The sequence below is a fragment of the Watersipora subatra genome, chromosome 3, assembly GCF_963576615.1.
Source record: "Watersipora subatra chromosome 3, tzWatSuba1.1, whole genome shotgun sequence".
NCBI classification, from domain to species: Eukaryota; Metazoa; Bryozoa; class Gymnolaemata; order Cheilostomatida; family Watersiporidae; genus Watersipora; species Watersipora subatra.
Genome location: NC_088710.1, coordinates 70,563,882 through 70,570,151, shown reverse-complemented (window position 1 = coordinate 70,570,151; position 6,270 = coordinate 70,563,882). Strand labels below are relative to the sequence as shown.

Genomic DNA, 6,270 nt, shown 5'->3' with positions numbered 1-6,270 from the left:
AGGATTTAGGCTATTGCCTAACATCCTTCAATAAATCAAAATAGCAATAAAACCTCGACTAGCCTGTTGGTAACAAAATTTGTGTAAGCGTGGGTTTGTTGTAACCAGGGCTTGTTTATTAAGTATCGTCAGTCATCGCTGACGTTTTGGAGTAAATTTTTCGCAACTACTATTACATCTGAAAGACATTATACATGTATTAGTAAAGCGCAGAATGTCTCAATCGCGTAACTTTGTTTAGAGTTTAGCAGCTTACCGGATTGTAAAAAAAAATGATAGACTGTAGAATCCTTTGTGATATTACTTTTTATTATGTTCTCATTATTACTCCTTAATCTTACAGTTCTATTTCTATTGGTGTCACAACTGCTGTACAAATTCCTGCTGTAATATGAGAGAATAATATCAAAGACCTTAAACTAATACTACCTGGTAATATATTTAATCACTATAAACATTACAAATAGCGAAGATGGGTGTTGAACCGCTTCTACCTTCTTACTTGTACCTGAGGTCCTGTTGTTCCTTGAACAATTTGGAAGACATTGTTTCATAACTATACACTGCTCATTAATACTGAAAATTGGTCACCTTCACACAACTTAGTATTGCTGTGTAACTCTCTGGGTGTTGAGGGACAAAGAACCTATTTCACATTTACTGACCTACCAGTCTACTTCAGAGCATGCATTCACTAACGAGGAGTATCAGAAATGTTTCAAAAAGGTTAATCAGTAATTTTCACCAAAAGGTAATGTGTTTGCTGAACAATATGAATTTAAAGCACACAAATGAGAGAAGAGTTTGATTGCGAATTCGTATGTGACTGACATGAGAGATCTTAGCAGAGCGTGGTCATTTCATGATTTGGAGCAGGATATTTGTCACAGCTTAGTGTCGCATGCTAATGACAACCTTGATCAAAGAGTTTATTTATAGATGTGAACTTAACACTAGGACTGCTGCCAACATGAACGAATATTGAGGGAGCTAGTGATGGAGCGAAATTGATAAACGAGCCTCAAGTAAATGTAGAAGTGCGGGTAGCAAAAGTACAGAATGAACGTCATGGCCAAGGGAAGAGAAGATGTTTTAAAAGTGACTCGGGTTCACATTTGGCTAATGATCAAGTTTATCTCACAAAGAATGCTGAATGCAATGATTGCCACAAAACTCGACATTTTAGAAAGCGTTGCAAAGACAAGGCTGCTAGCAAGGTTTCAGTTGTCGAAGTAGAACAACCCTCATATGTCTTGCAAGTTAAAAGCAAGGTGAACAAACCAAGGAAAAGCAGTGTTACCTTGATGTCTAAAAATGTATCTAACGCAGTGAACCTTGCGGTTGATTCTTGATCACAGGTGTCTATATTGACAGCAACTGACGCGAAAGCAACATTTGGCGGCATTGAGTTGCTGCTCTGCTCTCTGAAACCTCTAATTGAATGCCCCTTCTATTTGAACATCATCTCTATTAGACCGCTACTATGAGGTAAGGGTTGAAAAATAGAGTGCCACCCTCTTTTAACGCCACCTCCATTTGACTGCCACTTTGACTATTTTTTATCTTTATGAACTCACAATATCAAGTGGTCAGTAGAAAGTGTCCACAAAAACGTATTAATAATTAATCATTTACATTAATAACAATCAATTCTCTCGTTGTCCAACTTCAAAGCTTTTTGCTTTTTTTCCGTTAAAACTTTGAAAGCAACATAGAAACAATCAATAACGGTGTCAGGCTAATAGTAGTTCCTTGTTTAATGCGGTCTTGATACTTTGAAGTACATGTACCTATATAAAAAAAAACGGTTTAAATTTACGTTGGAAGATGAACTTTGAAAGCAACACCATAGAAATGATTATTACCGGTATCTGTCTCAGGTTAATAGTATTTCCTTGCTTAAAGGTTGACTTGCAACAAAATTCACGTTACAGTTATTTGGTATCATAAGATTCACCATGTCTTACTCTGTTGTGTTGTAGGTGCAAAATATGTGGGAATGTGATTACAAGCTCTTAAAAGCTAAAAAACGAACAGTTAATCGCAGTCACACGAGACCGCCGTAGTTTGGATTCGCTTTCCAAAACGGCTCAAATGGGACGTAGTTGTTACAGGATGGTTTCTGTTTACACTTTCATGCAACCTCATTCATCAAAATATTTTCAAAAGTATACTTCACGCATTCAATAAAACCATGTCTATTGTTTTTACGCGTCTGTTTTATTGTCATTGTAATGCTGTCACTTTTAGCAGTGATATCTTATAACTTACCGTAAAAAATCGTTAAACTTTTTAACCTTAGCTCGAAAGAGTACATATCATTGTCTGATAACCATGACGAGCCTGTTGGTCACCTGTGATAATCGAAAAGTGCTGCAAAAATTATTTGCGAAGTATTGGGTCACGTGATCAGATTACGACTTGACGATTGAATAATGCCGAAACAAAACTGTAAAATAGCGAGCATCTATATTTGATACGGGGTCTTCGGTGAAACCCGAAGTGTTTGTCATAAACTAGTGCTAAGATACGTTTTACATTGAGCTTTTTATTGGCCTTTCAATTCACGTGAGATCATCATGTGACAAGACGATAACCAAACTGTAATGACTACGTCAGAGAAATAAAGAGATTCCAATCTACGGCGGCTTTTCCGTTTTTGAGCTTTTAAGAGCTTGTAATCACATTTCCACGTATTTGGCACCTACAACACAACAGAGTAAGACATGGTGAATCTTTTGATACCAAATAACTGTAATGTGAATTTTGTTGCAAGTCAACCTTTAACACAACAGAGTAAGACATGGTGAGCCTTTTAATATCAAATAACTGTAATGTGAATTTTGTTGCAAGTCAACCTTTGATGAAGATGTGATTGCGTCAAAGAAGTTGAGCCAAGGAAATTAAGACCAATATAAGGCTAGAACATCTACAATTTGATGTCATTTTTGTCTTTGTAAACTAGCCCTGTCCATAGATATAAGCGTTTGAATGAGATCATTTTTCGAAACGCTCAGATTTAAGCAAGTGCTTTATTTGTGACGTGTATACTGAGCGCATATGAAAGTGTTTGTGAGTGATAAACATACTATCACTTCTTTAGCCAATCATCAGCACGGAATTTTTATATAGATCATAATATACGTTATCGCTAGTAAAACATTTTTTCTGTGAGATCAAAGATTCTCGTCGTTAGGGAATTTACTCAATTACTAGATCATCGCCATTTAATTTACTGAATTAAGTGACATCGTTAATTTACTGAATTACTGCATCGACACATTTTATAGAGGAACAACAAAATTGTTGCAATGCTTCTAGTTTCAACCAAGGTGACTCAGAGTTTTTTGAGCATCAGGTAGTTAAAGATTGCGGCAGACAGCTTATGGTTAAAGTTGACATGCATCAGCAGCATTACGCTGCAGAGGAAGATAGGAGAATGGAGGTAAATCTACATGTGTATTATTAAATTTTAGTCTCCTATGTATATACTAAATGTAATAATTTTACTACTTATGTTTACATTTACTAATTAATAAAATTATACCTTTTTGCTATCACCAATCATCGTTTCATAACTTTTTTATTGTTTCATCTATCTAAAATATTTGCTTCAAATTTTCTTTGGCAGTTTTAGCTAGTAGATTAAATTTATGATTAGAATTGATGTTCTCTTCTCACTTGTAGAAAGTGAGGAAAATAGATTGACCAATGCTCATCTTCAACTCCCAGATACAAAGCTTCATTGTTAAGCAACAAACTTTTATGTGTTGCATTTGTACTAAACGCATGGCGTAAAAGTTTTGCTCTGCCAAAAAATTGTTTGGACGCTAATATAGGCTAGTTCAGCAGTGCAAAAAAAAGTTGAGGCCAGAAGATATTGTGGAAGGTATTGGACAACTAGAAGATGTTCGTTCCATCGATGGAAATAATTTTGTTTTGAAAACATTAATTGTTGCTTTTGCATGTAATGTGATATAAGTATGGTTCGTTTATGTCACTTGTTCATGAATTTATATTTGTATCATTTGATAGATTATCATTATATAACCTAGAAATGCCACTGTCATACAGCCCACGACCAAAGAGATATTGGAAAAAAAGAAAGGGTACTGATGGTTGAGAAATGCAATATTAGCAGTCAAATGGCACTGCAGTGCAATAGGATAACTGCAATGGTAGCTGTAATGTACTGGGTGTTATTATATACAACAAATAGCAATAATGAAAGGAAAAGATTATATGTTTATATCTCTCCCCCTGCAATAGGAGAAATGCAATATTGGCCAATATTAGAAGTAAAATGCACTGATATTATTAGAATAACCAACATTATTAATATAGTAATAATATAAAACCAATGCACAATTTTGTTTACATTTCAAAACGTCATAGCTAGCAATATCAAGAAGTTGTGATATTTAGATAGATTTTTAGAAAATCTGTACTACGTAGTCATTGTTCTGTAGTCATCCAAACTTATTAAATATTGTAATAACCTGATAAGGATCGTTAGAAAAAAAATCATCGTCGTTTCCTTTACTTACACTGCGTTGGACATCAGTTAGAATACCAAAGCACTCAAGAGTGTCTAAAATGTCAGTTACTTTGAAATCGGCAAAAATGAAACTTTCATGAAATGAAATGATTTCAGTACTCCTACGTTGATTACAGAAATCTTCGGCAATTCGACAATGCTATAGACTGGTGAAATGTGCACGTTATTTTTCCGTGAAATGCGCACGACTTAATGGTTCTATTCTCTGTCACTCGGCGTTTCAATTTCCGGTCTTAACTATTATTAAACCAAGCTTGTCAAGCGTTTTGTGAAGAATTTCAGCCAAATTAATTTGTCGATTTGTGTATAATCCGTTCAGATAGGTAAGTTTTAAGATAATGCCGACGGTATACAAAGACTTAGTAATATATTTAAACAGGCTTATATGCGTTTTGTATCGTTATTATACTTTAACGACTCTACAAAACGATGGTTAAATTTGTTGATGAGCTTTCAAGACAAAGGTTCGTCTCATTGTTGATGAATAATTTTCGTAAGTTGTGTGCACATGCATTTATCATAAAAACTCTCAAACATCGCATCCGCTCGTTTGGTCGTGGGATTATAAATATGCAGATTCATAGCATGTTATTAATAGCATCTTTGTGGCTATCTTAACACGACTTACGATGGATCGATGCTCATAATTCCACTTCTATTGCACATAAACAGCTATTTTTGGCTGCAAACTGTAGCAAACATATCAATGAGTGCAATGAGCTTTTATGAAACATTGTTAAATATAGATATAAAATAAAAATGTCTTCAAATTTAGAATGAAGTAAAAATTAAAAATGCAAAGAAGGACACAGGCTATAATATCATCGCAGGTCAGTTGCAAGCAATAGATATCAACTGGTAGAGATATTTCTTGGTGTCTCGATGCCTATCTACTAAAAGATTTTTGACAAGTTGGAGGTAAGTTAGCAGATATATTGCATCCAAAAGATTTAACACCGCTGCACCGGAAAAAGAGAGCAAAGTATAGGTGACATTCGCTTCGCCTATAATTTGACTAAATTTATCCTCCCAAAATTCTGATGAGCCATTTGAAAAATATACCGCCAGCTTCTATTTGAACACCACCTCCAACTGACGGCCACTATAGAGGAAGGGTTGAAAAATAGAGCGCTATGGCATTCAATTAGAGGTTTTACGGTAGGTCGTCTAATCAGACGCCTATTGAAACATTGGACTGTTTGAAATGTGATGTGTTATTCAAGGGATGATGTGTAGCTGGTACATTCTATGTGGTAACCAAGGGAGATTGTTTGCTGGATAGAGACTGTTTGAGTGATCTTGAAAGTATTACCGATGACAAGAATGCTGTCATCAAACAAGTCCTAACAAACTTGAAGGGTGTCATAAAAAACATGTTAAAGGTAATATTCACAAGGCTACTGTAAAAGCTGATGTAAAACCTATTAGCCCGCATCTGCGGAGACATCTTATAGAAGTTATAAAGGAAGTCAAGAACAAGCTCAGGGCATGGAAGCACAAGAAATTATAAAACGAGTAAATGCTTCCTAGTGGGTTTCAAACTTGGCAAATGTTCGTAAGCCTGGTAGATCAGTAAGATTTAAGTGTTGACCTACAAGGAATAAATAAGACTATAGTAGCTGATGATCATGTAATATCTCATATAGATGAACTTCTGAATCAGTTAATTGGAGCTAAGGTGTTTGCAAAAATTGACTTGGAAGCAGCTTATC

General features: G+C 35.2%; 1 long non-coding RNA gene across 1 annotated transcript; it reads left to right on the top strand.

The window, feature by feature from the left end:
* Positions 1-2,847: 2,847 nt before the first annotated feature.
* LOC137391291 (uncharacterized) lies at positions 2,848-5,306 on the top strand. The gene is made up of 3 exons (XR_010978112.1): positions 2,848-3,445; positions 3,688-4,065; positions 5,135-5,306. It is a non-coding gene; the product is annotated as an uncharacterized lncRNA (long non-coding RNA).
* The last annotated feature ends 964 nt before the right edge of the window (positions 5,307-6,270 follow it).